Genomic DNA, 17643 nt, shown 5'->3' with positions numbered 1-17643 from the left:
ACCCATAGATTACGCTTTAAGTGGGCACCATTTTTTAAAAATACGAAAATAAGAACTAAAATTCCTTGCTTTTCCCAATTTGTAGAGAAAAAATAAAAATCCCCTGCATTTTTCCTGTTATTTCAGGTAACTTTTAAATTCCGTTGTCCCTATGGAGTGGCAACTTTGTAACATTCAGATAAGAGTATTAAAAATTATACATTACTGAAATTTTGTTTCATTGTAAAATTAAATTGATTAGTTAGAATCAATGTTCTATACTTTTGTAGTTAAATTAGAACTAGATATTATTACCTTTTTATCACTTGAACTACTAAAATATTCTTGCTCTCAACATTTAAGATTTGCTTTAATGTTTTTTGCTTTCTAATAGGAGTGAAGATAAATTTCAGACTATCTTGTTGGAAGGAGGGAAAGATGAGATTTCTCTTCCTTACAAAGCTGTCAACATTGATAGGAAAAAAAACCTGGTATACTTTACGAAATATAAATTTCAAGATAATTGTTGCAAAATGTACTAAATATTTTGCACATATGGAATTTTAGGGATTTTTTATAGTAATCAAAATAGAACAAGAGCAATATTTTACAGTTATGATTGACATTAAACATACCTGAAATACTATGTACTATGTTTATACATAATTTTGAATATTTTTCAAAGATTAAAGATTTTTTCAAAGCTACTTTTTAAAGGCATTTAATTCAAGGATAGTTGAAAGAACTGTTTAGTTAATTTAAAAAGAGAACCCTCATCCCTATTACTTATATGTACTTCATTATGTTACATTTATTTAAATATTCGAGCAAGCAATAATCTGTGCAAAAATTCTATTTCAATAGGGATTTTTTTCAGGAAACTTACTCAATTTTAGGAAATTTTTCAAAGATGTACAAAAACGATTTGAATTTTAAATAAACCAGAAAACCAGGAGAAACTGGCAAAATCCAGTAGAGTTGGCAGCTATGTTTTTCTATGAAATCGATTTTCTATTTTTGAAAATTATGTTTAAAATTGTTCAAAGAGTGGAAAAAATTATTGTTTAGTTAGAACTTGATTAGATTAGTTATTGGTAGTTAAGGGGAAAAAACTTATTTTCAAGAATAAGTTTTTTTTCCCGAATTTTTTAAGTTTTTTTTAAGAATAAGATTACGTAATCTCCAGAAAACCATAATTTTTACAACTCAACCGTAAGATTGTGATAAATTTATGAAATTGTAATATTTAGCACCACTTTATTTAGTTTGCCAAAAGTAAGAAATCCCTTAGCCATTCGTCTGGACCATGTGACGATGACTATGGTAATGAGGTATAACTATTTTAAGCAGGGTTGTGGGGTCACTGTATGGGACATGTTTTAGCTCTGGCCAGCGAGAGAATGCGTATCTTTTCCTTCGGTTTATTGTGTTAACTCTAAAGTGAATTGAAGCTACCCTCCCTGAAATGCACTATTCTTGTTTCTATAGCAGCATATGGCCTCAGACATTGTGCTGGGGGGAGTTCTTACCGTGCAGAAATTATACATAGCATGCAGATCAAAAAACATTGAGAATTAAATAAAACTTACCAACTAAAGGATCACTGGGTGAGTTGATGCTGGCATATGCTACACCAGGAACACTGTACTGTCATTTTGAACAAGGAGAGTAACAGACCACTTCAAAATCTTCACTGGGTTCAGCCTGAACATAAACGTTCTCCAACACTTGATCTGAGAAGGTGTTCGCAGAGTCAAACTGAAACAAGAGTGCTTTTCTTAAAGAGATTTTCAATTATTTTATTACTACATGCAGGAAAATATATTTTGTAGAAAGATTGCATAAATAGAACATCATTATAGCATGCAATATTTAAATATTATGGGATGAATAATTCTGAGAAAAGTAAACGGATAAAATACGTTTTAATTTTTTTTCTGTCTTATAATTGAAATGGAAGAAAAGCATATTTGTAGTGATTCTGCTAGATTTTATAAGCTATGGGTTCTGAGGATCTCGGACATTCAAATTTCAGAGTGCCTTTTTAGGAAAACCGGTCCTCATTTAAAGCAATACTTTAATATATTTAAAATAATAATGTTCTGTGGATCAGCGAATATAAAAGCAATGATCAGTCGATGATTAGGACTGGGCCATAAATCGCAAACTATCAGTTTAATATATACATTGTCATGGCGATACAGTTGCTGTAGTTTCTTGCAAGCATCGAAATTCTGATTTAAGCCACCCATATAAGATGATTGTGATTTAGCGATATAACATGCGAGGATTTTTGCCCCCGCGGAAGCAGCCAATTTTGATTTAATCAAGCTACGAAGATGTTGATTTTATCTTGACAAAATGTAAAAAATTTTGGATGCTTTGGCTTAGAGCAGTCACGAGAATAATATCCTTTTTCAGAACAATTATAACATATTATGGATTCTAACCCTTCGATTCTAATAACTTGATCATTTCTTTTTACTCCAAATTGATCACATAGAGAGGGTATCTGAGAGCTACTTTTGTGCAACTCTTTCAGTTCAATATAATCGTCAATTTTATTCACTAATACCACTCCCTGACATAATATGCTTGAACTACTGCTGGTGCACTTTGCTTAATTCCTTCTGATATAATTAAATTTTTTAAATCTTCCACTGTTTTTATATTTAAACCTTTTATCTATCCATCATAAAAATGTTTCAAGTTCATAATAATATTCTCACCAAGTACTATCAATTTTAATTTTATGCGAATAAAACTGTCTAAATTTTTCAGGACTTAATTTAGATCGTTTTAGTAACAATTCCTTGACATGAGAATAGTTTTCAGCTAATTTTTCTGATTCTCGCATGATTATTTTCACTGTATCTCTTGGCAAAACACTAGTCAAGCAAGCCACCCATAAATTTAGCTCCATTTTAACTCGTTTCATTACTCTTTCGAAATGCACCAAGAATAAACTTATGTCGCCATTTTTCGAATCAAAGTACTTTAACTGAGATTGCCAGTCTATTTTTGTTTTTGGCGAATCAATAGGTAAATAAGTGCCAAGCATTCCCTAGTTCCAATTTTCTCATTTCTAATTCAGGCTTTCGCATATCTTCTTTCTCAGCAGCGGCGGCTTCTCTATCGGCATTTAAATTGAATATCATTCCATGTACTAAATCCTCATCATAGTTTTTACTATTTAAAATCAAGTTTTTTAGATCTACAACCTTAAAAGCATCGTGTACTTCCTTGCCAAGTTCCATTGCAATAACCTGTAACTCTGACTTACGTACTTTTTATAAATAAGACATCGCAAATTAAGAAAGAAAAGAAACATCAACAACAAATTACCGTTTTTTTTATCCCACTTCTGAATTGGAAGAGATATTTAACGTATATTTTAATTATATCTTTATTTAATCGTATTCGAATCCAAACTAGGCATAGAAACATAATAATTCAAAACAATATTCACGCACGTTGCAACAGTCATATTAAACTAATACTTATGCTCGCCCTTAAAGCATTTAGCTGCTTACAAAAAGAAAATTTCAAATTGCTCAATAGCAATTATGTTCAATTTTATTTTTTTAATATATGCTCGACATGATTAATTGCTTTCTTGCCAATTGTTTTTTTTAAAAAAAACACATTTTTTTTAAAAAATAAATTATCACTAAAATCAAGATACTGTAACAAAACATAATATACAGGTTTCGACTCTTTTCTCGCCAAGTACCTAGTCTTGTACTACTTTATTTAAAAAAATATTGCAGACCACTCGAATAGGTAACATTATTTAATTCTAAATGTTCCATCTTTTTTTCAGTAATGGCTATTTTTATTTAACATACATCTGAAGTATATTTCTTTACTTAAAATTTATGATCAGAGTTGGTTATGTCAAGTTCTACAAAAATTTGAAACATAGAATTTTCTATTTAAATATTTTCCATAATGTTTTATTTATTATATTGAAAAAACGTTGTTTCAAATATACTTTGTAAATTCAGAAATTTAAACTATGTATCAAGGAAAAAAATTCAAAAAGAGTCCCCAAGTTACGCACTTTTCATTATACGAAATTCTTGAAATACACAAAATTCACTATGCAATTCCGTTGTATCACTGATTTATTTAAAATACTGTTGTCATTTCGATTTAATTTATGATGGAATATTTCAATTTCAGGTGGTTTGGGAAGCATGTAGGGGACGGTGAATGAAATTTAATGCTTGTAAATGCTGTTTTGAGACATGTAAAAGTAGTTCTTTATTTCGAAATGTAATCTAAATTTTAAAAACGATTTTAATGATTTAATTGATACTATGAAATAATGGGTCTAAATATTTTGGAGAGCATTTTAGTAATTTTCAAGTACATTTTGAAATTTCTTGTACCAGCTATAGAATGTTGGAACATGAAATTTTTAGTTAATTAATGAAGAATATTTTTTCTAATTAGTTAAATATTTAAAATTCCTTACGCAGTTTTATTGTATCTCTGGTTTACACAAATTACTGCTGTGATTCGATTTAATTTTTCTTGAAATATTTTATTTTTCGGTGGTGTAGGAAGTCGCAATAGGTGGTGGTGAGTAAATTTTAAATTTTGTAAGTGATGTGATGAACCAAGTGAAAGTATTTCTTGAACTCAAAAATATATTCCAAATTTTTTAAAATGATTTTCATGGTCTAATTTATAAAATTAAATGGAATATAAATATTTTAAGAACACTTTAGAAATGAAACTTCTTATACGACAGATACGGAATGTTGGAAAAGGGAAGTTCTAAAAAATTTAATTATTAAAATTCATTTATCTGTTCAGATGACGGTGCAGGAGGTCTAGTGAGCAAAAGCAAGAAGATTTGAAACTTTAAAAATTACATACAGAATGTTCCGTATGACCATCCTTAATATATATTTTTCGACACCTTGTCAAAAATAGAGTGATAAAAACATTCGCATTCAAAAATTAAAACGGTATTCGAAATCTTACGAATCAGGCATCAAAACCAGTTTTATAACCTGATGAATATTGGAGTTGTTTCTTATATTTAAATTTTCAATACATTTCAGTGTATTTTAAACATGTTTGGATTTTTTTTTTCATATCCGCATTCAACGCTGAATAAATTCCAAATCCTGCAATGAATTTTTTAACTAAAATGAACTGGAAAGCATTGTGTGAAGCTTTGATATTAATTCTTAAACAGTAACCACTTCGTTTAATATTTTGTTTCATAGAGGTAGGAAATCTTAAATTCGAGCAACTTTGGAACAGTTTACATTCATTACATTCTAAGTAATAAACTTTTGATAACTCTGAAGGATTGCGATTAAACCCCATCTTTGGTATCAGATCTTTAATTATATGTATTATAGAGAAAAAATTAACGATAATAATAATCATTTATTCGTAAATTATCGTGTCATTATTCGTATTTAAAATGTAATAATTCGTAATTTATCATGTTATTAAGTTCTTAATCAATATTAAATTTATGTGTAACAGTATAATGTATAATTTTTTTTTAAATGTCACAGATTATGTAAAAATAAGAAAATTTTGTTTTTATTTATTTCTAATTCGTTTCTCTAAGAAATAGTCTACATAAGATAACTCTCAGGAACACAGCGTAAAAATTCCAAAAGTTGGCGATTTAAAAAAACGCGCCAAAAGTGGTGGTCGAACAGCATTTTAACCTAATGACTCATCTCACAGTGGTGGAACACATAACTAATATCATAAATCTCTATCGTTAAATTTAAAATTATAACATATTTAAAAAAATTAAAAAAAACTAAAAAAAACCTACTTAATTAGTTTTTCAAAAATTCTATTTTTAAAATATTTTATTCAATTTAAGCGTCTCGATTTATTTCAATAATTAATTTTTCTTCTTTTCGTGGCTAACCTGCTGTGTTGGCGAGTAGTTTTTAATATTTAAAAAAATTCCAGCATTTTGATTTGCTTTTGTTCCTTGAGTTCAACACCACACAGAATTTTAGCAATGACGTCATTCAACTTAAAACATCAATATTTATAAAAGTTGAAATACAAAATACTAAATATCCCACAAGTGCAGCTATAAGTTCCATATTCTAGTTTTATAAGAATAATCATTTCGGAATATACAGGGTGTTTATAAAGTCCCGGACCCATTTTGATGTTAAATAACTCATAAAATAATAAAGATAGATTAAAATTAATAACATAAATGGTTAGATGGACTCAAAAAGTTTCATGACCCTTGTGTTCCACGTGTGCCCCCTTCGTAGCACGGAGAATATCAAGTCGATAGTCAATTTCACGTCAGGTAGCTGCAAGCATGTCGGCATCCACAGATGCTATTGCGGTTTCCTGAAGAGCATAATGTTCTCCGACGAAGTATTCTTTCATGTTTCCGGCATTGTTAATCGCCATAATGTGCGCATATGGGGAACTGAAAACCCCCATGAATACCGTGTGACACAAAGGGATTCCCCTAAGATTAATGTGTGGTGTGGACTAATGCACGACCGAGTCATTGGGCCTTTCTTTTTCACAGAAAAGATGGTCTCATCAGTTGTATGCTTAGACATGTTGGAAAACTTCGTATTTCCACAACTAGAAGAGCTTCAGCCACATGTCTTTTTGCAACAAGATGGTGCACCACATCATTGGGGTATCATCGTTCGTAGTGCTTTGAATGAGCATTTTCCAGGAAGATGGACTGGGCGAGGAGGTTCAATTCTTTGGCCACCCAGATCACCTGATATAACGCCGCTGGACTTTTTCCTTTGGGGATTTTTAAAGGATAATGTTTACAGGAGGATCGTGTCGAACATTGATGACATAAAAGCCAAAATTACAAGCGCAATAGCCTCTGTGGCGCTACCTGGCGTGAAATTGACTATCAACTTGATATTATTGACTTGGTAAATGGGTTATCAGAGGAATGAGCTATCAAGCAATGAGTAATCAATTATAATGGATTATCATTTCGAGAGGGCTAATATTCGTTCAAATTTTTGTTCCAAAGATATCTTTGTATTATCTTTTTATTGGATTTCCGTACAAAAATTTTTGAAAGACTAAAGTAGAGTAACGAAATTTCTACAAGCAGCTAACATTTTAAGTCAAAATTCAATATTGTGTTTTCTAAAATTCTAACATTTACTTCATCTTACTATTTATGCTGTTATCAACAAATATTTGATACAAATATTTGATTTCAATCTCCGTATACTCCCCCCTTGGGTGGGTCTGGGTTCTACTTATCTTTCTAAAATTCTAGTAAAAGATTAATTAACACTTGTTACTGCTTTTTTTAACGGTAGGTTTATCGATCGTTAAATATGTAAAACCAATTTCGGCCATAACTACATTTCAGCTACTGACCTTACGAACAGGGTTGCCGGATTTAAGCCAGATAAAACAAAGCTGGTGAGCTTTTTGTTCAAAACACTAAAATAAGATCGGCTAAAATAAATAGAATGCAGGCTTTAATTGAAACAAAATATTTTTCAAAAAACCAGATAACGTAAGAGAAGCTTGATAATATAGTACACAAAAAAAATAATTAACTCTAAAATCTCTCTGTACAGTCGGCAAAAAAAAGTCATATTTATAAAATCAATTAAGCAATTTAAAAAAATTACACTCCCTCATAAAACAAGCTTACCAAAAGTTAATTTCACGCAAAGCGGTTACCAAAGTTAATTTCATGACAATTAAATGCGGTCAACTTAAAAAGAACTTTGTTTACATATGAGTAGCGTAAAGTTTCTTTCTTATTTTTTTTCGCTAATAACAGATTGCTAATGCATTTTTTTTAAATTATAAAAACCGGTTTTTTTAGTTATCTAAAAATTGATTCGTAATTTAGTAAAGGGGTTTGAATAATGCATTTTATTGAATGAAAAAAAAATTTATTCTATGAATGTAGAGTTTTGTAAAAGCATGTTTCTGATAGAATGTGATTATACATCAGCTTTTTTTAATTTTATTTTATAGTTTCTTTTTCAATAATTGATGCAAATTCAATAATATACATGCGTAGGCATAAATTTGGAATGATATATTTATCAATTTCAAAAGCATATATTTTATAGTTATTAATACGAATGTGTAGTCAATATTTTTAAGCCTCGTAAAATTTTTCAGCATCTTATATATTGTCTTAATCACAGCTGACTATTAACTAAGCAAACTATTAGGGGGACCGAAAAGTAATGTCGTTTCGATGCATTTGATATTTGTTATCAAGATTTTATTTTTAATCAATGATGTATTCCCCTTCGTCAGCAACAATGATTTCAATGCCGGATCGAAAATGAATGAAAAAAATAAGGAATTGGTTTTTAAGACTAACGAATATTTATTGTGCGAAAACGGCATTACTTTCTGCTCCTCCTAATACTTTTTTGAAAAATTTCAAATAAATTGTTTTTTTTTTTTATTGTTTCTTATTTTTTGAGTAATGAAAAGTAAATGCATAAGGGTGCAAACCAAAAAAATATAACAGTTTCCTTTGTTTTTAAAATGAGTGAAAAATTATGCACTTACAATTTTATCTTGATGATCAAACTTGTTCTCACCCACTAACTTTAAGAAAATCCCTCTTAAAAAGGTTAATGTTGAATAAATTTGCTTAAAGTTGAATACTCACCTTTAGAACAATAAAAACAAAACATTTTTATACCAGGAAAATTCTCGATATGCTTTATTTTGTTAAAAAGCACACACTTAAAATAGAAAACTGTATAAAGATTCCAAAACCATGCTATTTTTAGAATCATCTCAAAAAATGTTTGTTTTTCTAACTTTAGAATTTTCTTAACCCTTTGCGGTCGTATTAAATTTATACATGGGTGACATGCTGGTCGAAATCAATTTTCGTTGAACGAACATGCATAATATGCAAGATCATGAAGGAAAAATAAAATTTATTAATTATTTTCTAAACTTTAGATAATATGCTTAAGTAACACAATAATGTGTTTTAATTTTGCGTTAAAAATATCTTTTAGTAGTTCTCCATCGTGTGATATCTCTGAAAGCTGTCTCCAATAGGAAGCCCTGGTTTTCGAGAACATGCGTCGCAAAAATAATTAGTATGGCATCTTCCGCCTTTGATTTTTCTGTTTGAACATTCAGAACAATCTTTACACCTTCACAGTGTCGCAATATATGCAGTTTGTCATTAAGTTGTTGCTAACAACTTTGTTGTGGTGGCTGAGAGTGGACACAAGACTGGAATGGTAAAAAACACGTTGGTGGCTGAGAGTACGGGGATACGACAGCAAAAGGCTTTATACAAAAATAAAATATATCAAGAGATTTTTAGATAAGAAATTATTTTGCAACTGAAATTAATATGTTTCGCAAATAATTTTAATGTACTTTTTTTATTAATCATAAATAGAAATTGGTCTTTTATTTCCCCTTAAAAAGGCAAGAATGTTAATGTTTCATTTAGGCTCAATTGAAACGTGACAATTAAACCCAGAATTGAAATCTGTTTGGACGTAACATTTAATAGCATGAAACAGTTAGAAACAATTAAACTTATTAAAGTATTAGATAAGAAGCTAAACTTATTTCTTTATTTTGTTAAGAGCGGCAGGAAAGATGAGGAAAAGTAGTCGATTCAGATTGGCACTTACATGATAATCCGATCATTAAAACGAAAATTATTCAGGGTTATATCTTTTGTTCTTCCTTTTTTTGTCGAACTGTACATTATAAATGGTTTGACTTGATATCATAATTTAAAAATCGTTAGTTTATTGGAGAAACAGATGTAAACTTTGGAAGTGTTAAGAACGATAATTTTTAATCACTTGAAATTACAATAATCAATTTCTCAACTTTTACAACCAAATATATTTTAATTAGTATTTTTAACAAATCTGAGATTTTTATAAAAAAATTCCTGATAAAAATATTTGGCACAATTTATGAAAAATATTTGTTTAAGCAGGAGCAATGCAAAGCACGACTAGTATGAATTAAAACGTGACAGTAACATATTTAGAATAATTTTAGGCTGATTTTAAAGCAAATGGGGTGAATTGCAGCAAAAAAATGCATTACTATGTAACTTACATTTTAACTATTTGATTAGCAAGTACCATTAAAGAAAGTAAATAACTAAGAAGAAATTTTTTTTAGAAACAATGGAGTGGTAAAATATCCTTATTACCAAAAGTTTATTTCAACGGGAAAATTTTAACCAGCACAATCTTATTATCAATTTATTTTTATATCGGGAAAGATCGCTGCTACCCCCTATATCGTGATTGTCAGAAATTCAAATCTGTTAAAAAAAACTATGTTTTGGGCTCTGATTTTGTAATTTAAAATATCGTCCACACAAACTAACATGTCTGACGTAATATCTGGGAAGCATTTAGTTTGAGTCTTAGAACGAGAAAATCCGATCATTGGAATAAAAAGTTATGCAGAGTGGTTTGATTTTTTTCCTGCGCACTGTACTTGATGTAAATTATTCATATATTTCTAAAAACCTAGTTTTACTATAAGAAACTAAAATTTGAACTTCTGCAGCTTGAAGACATGAAAATATCTTTTAAATCATTGTATCATCCTACAACTTGTAGTAGGTAAGATACTGATTGGTTCAGTCACATCTGTTACATTATTTTAAAGGGTATTATTGTGAACTGCTGCATTAGACGTGTGATGCATTACTACAGCATTAAAAAAATTATTTATAGTTTTCAATGAATAGTACGACGAATTCAATTCAAATACAATAGACAGTATGTCTATGCACATAGGTTAAAAACAATAAGGTAAAAAATAAAAATAGTCAATAAAAGCTTTTAAAATAAAAGACTGTATCTTTAATAAAATCCGTCCGTCTTGGAGTTTTTTTTTCTTTTAGAAAAGGCAGACTTTTATATGCTAACAAATGCTTACTGTGGACCAACAGTTTGCAGACACCATTTTTGGTGGGATAAAGGTTTACCACTATAGGCTATCATTTGAATTCAAAATTCAAATTGTTTATTTCAAGGACAAAAAGTTTTATAGTTTGCTGTTGTTGAGCCATATTATTTTGCGGGCGGAATAAAACATGTTAGGCAGTACTAATGTACTTATTGGCAGCACTAATGTAACAGTATATGTACTAATAATATCCAGCAAAGGACTACTGTTTGGAAGTAAAAATGAATTGTTTCTCAAATCAAAATATAGTTAAAATGTATTTTATTCAAAACTTTTTTGACGTATGGTCAAATGAATATTTTATATGAATTAACAATCTCGTAAACTGGGCTTAAATTTGGAAGAGAAGTTTAAATTTATGTTTTTTTTTTCGTTGAAAACTAGGTAAAATTTATTCTGAAGACTATTATTATACATTTTTTTTGTGGAGAAATAACGAAACGTTTACTGGATATCAATTTTCTGAATTCGACAGAAAATTCAAACTTTTAGTTGTTTTGTCAAAAGCCAGCGAAAACTTGTATTGGGCATTTTTTAGCGGTCAAGCAAAAGAAACTTATTGGTAATCAAATTAAAGTTACCAATTTTCTCTAATTTTTACTGCAATTTAAAACATTCCATAAATTGACAGAAAATTGTTCTGTTTGTAAGGTGTCACCGAAGAAATTATCAAAAAAAAAGGCAAAAAACAACGCAGTTTTCTTAATTATGTTTTTTTTCTTCGAAAAACTGATGGGGCGAAAAAAAAGCTTTTTTTAAATTAATGAAAATGAAAAAGATTTGTGTACATCAAAATTCAAGTTTATAGGAGCAATAGTCTAAACAAATATGTAACCGGTGTTTTGAAATTTGCAGTTTTATACAAAAGGCAGATAAGAAAAAAAGCCAGAGAAGAAAAAAAGTCAGAGAACAAAGAAAGAGAGAGAAGAAAAAAGAAAAGTGAGAAGTGGGGAAAAAGCCAGCAAAGGAGCAGGTAACAACATTAATAAGTGACACTAAGAATTTTTTTAAAGCATAAATAAAATAGTAACTAGAATAAAAACTGAAATTTTTTTTTTAATGTTTATTGAGAAGTGAAAATTGAATTTAATTTTGGGGTGAAACAGGTGGAGGTCTTAAAATTAATGGAACATGAGAAAGAAATTCGTACCTGAATTATTGTTTATGACATTATACACCTCAATCAAAGTCATAGCTCTTCCCTATCAGGAAAAAGAAGATCACAACTTGCTCTGTAAAAATTGCAAAGAAAATTACAAGAGAACAAATGTGGTAATCGGCATTTAAAATCACAAAATTCAATAAAAATTTATTAAAAACTAAACGACACTTATATTTTACAAAACGAATGTGTGAACGGTGCAAAAGATCACGGGAACAGGGAGAAACGAGACAGTGACTTATAGTTTGTCTGTTAAGAAAAACACATTAAGACAAAGTCTAAAGCAGTCTACTGCAATGGAAAACAGAAAAATGGCAGAAATAGTTTATCACAAGCTTTTCTCCCCTGATTCCCTTTCTCTCACCAAACTTTTCTCTCACCAAAAATATTGACACAACACTCCTACTTGAAATAGTTGAACTTTGTGACAGTTTCTGCTCCAGATGAATCGCGAGGGGTGTTCTTTCCATAGACAGACTGTACAAGAGATGATTAAGTCTTTCACGCGTTTCGAAAAGGTGGACTGTGATTGCCTTGCTTAATTATTTTTAATATTTTAAGACAAACTGATCATTACAAATAAATTATCATTAAACATTAGCATTGCTTTTCGGCTTATCCTTCCCTCACGATTCTCTCTCCGAATGCATCATAACTATTTTGACATGCAACGGTTACACTAATGAAAGCTAAATTGATAAAAGCTAAGTACAAAATGATTTTGATTTCAATTCAAGGCGGAAAATCTCATTGTGAAGCAAAGTGTGACTAGTTGCACCATCTCTTAGCAATATTCAGAAATAAAAAAGTAATCGCAGGATTTTAAGAGTCACACGGGCACAAAACTGCAGAACGTATGAGGTGCAGCACCAAGGCATGTTAAAACACGCTGACATACAGGTTTGTGAGGATTTTATTTTGTTGTAAGGTAGATCTTCAGATGCCGATATGTATAATATGTTTTCTTATTTATAGATCAAAAATTTGGTAAAAATTCTTACAAATGTTACTTATTTCTGAAAGCAAACTAACGAAAAATAACGATTTTCTTCGATGGGCTAACGCACCGTTGAATAATTTTAAATGTTTCTTCAAATAAAAATTCTTAGTTATTAGAATTAATTTATCAGAAGTTGGATACAAGATGTTTGGTAGCAAATTTTTGTTGCTTTTGAGATAGAAATTTTTTGACAGGCTGACTCTATACTAACGGTTAATTTTTGGCTGAAAGTTTAAACACGAGGTTGTTTGTTTAAAAATGAGTTGAAATTTTTTTTCTACTTTATGTAACGAAAATTTTTGTTGTTCTAACATTAGGAGGTTAATTAATAACGCTGGTACACAGCCCTGTACTTGATCCTTTCTGTGCGTACCAGTTGACAGCAGCGGCCAGAAATTTTATTTCTTAAGGACAAAATTATAAAGAGGTTAAATTCAAACTTTTTTCTTTCTGTTTTTGTAGTTCATTTACGTCGCACTAGAGCTGCACTATGGGCTATTGGCGACGGTCTGGGAAACATCCCTGAGGATGCTCCGAAGACATGCCATCACAATTTTGATCCTCTGCAGAGGGGATGGCACCTCCGCTTCGGTAGCCCGACGACCTGCACTCGAAGTCGAGCACTTTACGGAAGAACAGTTTAACGAGGACCAATACCGTACACCCTCGGTCCATACGCAGACTGATTCAAGTGGTCACCTTCCCGCACGCTGACCACAGCCAAGATGCTTGACTTCGGTGATTTGTTGGGAACCGTGTCTTAACGATCAGTCCACTGAGGGACCTTTTTTTCTCTTTCAAGATCATAAATCGGTTAAAACTTGTTCACATAGAGCTTTTTTATAGCGTGAGCAGTGGTCTAAAAAACTGCAGTGTTATTGTAATTAACTACAACTATGAATACTGTATTACAAATGTTATTAACTACAATTACTTTATTATTTAAATGCAGTGACTACGAACTATTTTTGAAATATAGTCACTGTTTCACGACTTTTACGAGACTAACTTTGTTGGAGAGTTTAATTTGCAACCAAATATTTTTGAATGACAAAAATAGGCTTATTAGAAATGAGGAATAATTACGCATTATTTTTTCATGTTTACATCAGCCAGTTTGTTATTCTAAACAGTTCTACACGAATTTTTTTCTGTTAACAATTTCAACTGTTCATGACATAATCGACAGAAATGATTAAAAAAATTTTCGAATATGTGCAATTTTGTGAAGCGTTTAATACTCTTATTTCAAAATTGCTTTCTTTTTCAATTGAAGTACATCAAAAATTAATAAGAAAATAGGTTTTATTCTATTAAAATAAGCGGTTCATCAATTTACAGTACGGAAAAAAAGAACACAATAAATTTGAATAACTTTTTATCTAATGATTGGATCTTCACGTTCTAGTACTCAATCTTAATGGTTAAAGGGGGTAAATTCTAATATACTAATTGTTTAATGCAGACAATATTTTAAGCTACGAAAGCAGACACAAATCGAGCTTTCTCTGAATAAAAATAATTTTTTTTCGGGGGATTCGGATTTTTGATAGACAAAATATAAGGGGTAGTCGCAATCGCAATCCGGGTAATATGGTTCCAATAGTTTGGTCAGGAGAGCTGCCCAAAGTCCACTTTAATGTTATTTAGACTTTTTTGTGTATTTTGTCATATCGCGAGAGCGTTTTTATCGAATTGAAAAGTTTTAATCACAATTGTAAAATTCTTTTATCCAAAGATAATACCATAAGAAATAGCTTTTAGTAAGTATTTATTATTTTTAATTATTTTATTTAATAATCGACAAAGAAAATTTTGAAATATATGCTTTCCAAATTTTTTTACGTCATTTTAGAGAATGTAATTTTAAATAACAGACTGAAAAAATACCGAATTTAAGCGAAATTGGACAAATAGTTCCTGAGAAATCTAATAAATTTTAAAAGTAAATTCTCCTCTCAAACCATTAAAATAGAGTCTTAGTACGTATAAATAAGATTATTACATCAAAAGTTATTAAAAATGTTTCGGTTTTTTCGGTTTTTCGGTTCTAGGCTGGAGGGAGCAATGGATGTTAATTGTTAATTATTTCGTTGACCAATGGCATGATGGTGGCAACGTAGTCAGCATTCCACACCGATTTTCCCAAACGATCTAATGGAAATCGATCTGAAACTGTATGGTCTTCAAGAACCCGCCCTGTCATCGAACCCCAGTTTTCCCCAAAGACAGTTCAGTGTCTTACCTACTGAGACATGGAGACTCTTTTTCTTATAATGGTAAAAATAATAATAATAAGCTAGTAAGTGGCTATTGAAAAATTTGATACGCTGTTATAAGCTTATGATATTTTCATATAGGGTGACTCTACTTGGTAAAATTTTAAATTTCGCTTCAAAAATCTCAGAATTCTTAAAACGTAACAATACGCTATTTTGCCGTTATAAAGTCTAAAAATATCTGGCTAATAAAAGCATGAATAAAAGAAACAAAACACATAAATAAAAATTAAAAGTATGAGATTTTGATGGAACATCACGGAGCTGTTGATTTTGGAGAAGATAGTTTCAGTTTTTGGAATTTGAGGTTTATACTAACCGGCTAAATGTTTTTCTATATTTTTTTTACAAGAATATTAATAATTTTTTACTAATCTGTTAAATTAATTGTAATGCAAATTAAATTTGTTTCTTTATGTGTTATTTTCAAATAAATGCGCTTTTTTTAAAAAGGAAAAAATTGTTTCTTAATATAGCTTGATTCGTAACACCGTTATTCTTATTTTAGTTCAAGAAATATATATATTTTTGCTTATGATATCCAACTATAGACTTAAATATGGAACTAAAATTCAAAATTTTGGAGTTAGTTGTCAAAGACTTAGCTAATATTATTTAATTCTTAGCTATATTTTATTTATTTATTTAATTTTTTTTTGCTGTTCAGCATTCGATATTTTTTCATGGGATATCGTTTTACTAATTGGCTAAAGTTCGATGGAAGAAAATCGATGGATGAAAAATTATCTAGAGATTGTTTTTGAAATAACTTTTTATCTGCGGGATTGGGTAAAGAAAATTTTGGTGGTCAAAATGTAGGGCTAATGATTTCTTACAATGGGCTAATTTTCGACTTCACTTTTTTGGTTCTTAGGTAAGAAATTAGTTTATACTTGTTTTGGGCAACAAAAAAAAAATGAAAAAGAGGCAAATGAAATTTTTTGATGGGTTAATGCAGGGGTGGGCAAACTCACACCACAAATGATACAGGAAGAGATTCGGAGTGATTGCCATTCTGCAACATTGCGAGGGACAGCGCTATACAATGCTAAAAAATAAAAATTACTTTAACGCTTATTACATATTTACTCAGTTATTTTAGTTTAGGAATATGTGTTAACTACCTATTTTTAATCAGTAATAAACGTTGTTTCAAAAAAGTACCTTTCATTGCTCACGGATGAGCATCTTCAAAATCTTTAATCGCTCTCAACTTTAGATTTACATCTAGTCAATGAAGAATTGGTTAGAATTTTAACAAAGTGTCATCGGGGAAAATTTTTCAGTGTTATTTGTACATGTACAATTATTTCGAGAATTTTTTTTTAAAAAAATGGCTTTGGAATGGTCTAATCGTTCAAATTTTTGTTTCGAACATATCTTTGCATAATTTTTAGTGGATTTCCGAACGAAAATTTTTGGTGGGTTAAAGTGGAGTGACAAAATTTCAACAAGAAACTAACATTTTGAGTAAAAATTCAATATTGTACTTGTTTCAATATATACTTGTTTCTTCTGTCCTTTATTAATAATTGGTTTAAAGATCATAAGACATATAAAACAAATTTTAGCCATAACTTCATTTTAGCTGCTGAGCTGACAAAAAGGGTTGCCGGATTTAAGCCGGATAATAAAAAAACTGGCGCGTTTTTTGCTCAAACCACTAAAAAAAGATAGGTTAAAATAAATGCAAGCAATTTTTATTAAAATAAAATATTTTTAAAAAATTCAGATAATGTTAAAGAAACTAGATAATTTTAATTGCATAGTGCGGTGCGCAAAAAAAGAAAATATATTGCCTTGAATAACTTTTGTTGTAATGATCGAATTTTCACGTACTAAGTGTCAATATTAATGGTTTCTGACGTGACTTCATATATAGTAATTAATTAATGCTAACAATTTAAATACGAATTCTGACACAGAACGCAGACTCTGAATAAACAATATTTTTCTTGCATATTTGGATTCCTGACCCTCAAAGTAGGGAGGGGGTAAATAACATTTCGAAAAAATTGGATCAAAATTTGGAGTGCTATTAAGTTAAATATATTTAGTATCGTCCCAAAAAGAGGACAAGAACTATCGCCATAACAGGAGAAGAAATTTAATATTACCATAACTGCGTAATCGACAAGAGAAAAATACTCCGTCAACCCAGCTGAGAGAATAAAAAAGAATGAAAGAAAAATTAATGCGAACTTTGTGCTAGCTCTATTCGATAAGGCTTTATTTACACATTGGCAAAATGGGTGGTCTAGGTTTGG

This window comes from Parasteatoda tepidariorum, chromosome 1, assembly GCF_982258835.1.
Source record: "Parasteatoda tepidariorum strain Cologne lab strain chromosome 1, Ptep-v5.0, whole genome shotgun sequence".
NCBI lineage: Eukaryota > Metazoa > Arthropoda > Arachnida > Araneae > Theridiidae > Parasteatoda > Parasteatoda tepidariorum.
The sequence above is the reverse complement of the archived record's forward strand: the minus strand, read 5'-3'. Positions refer to the sequence as shown.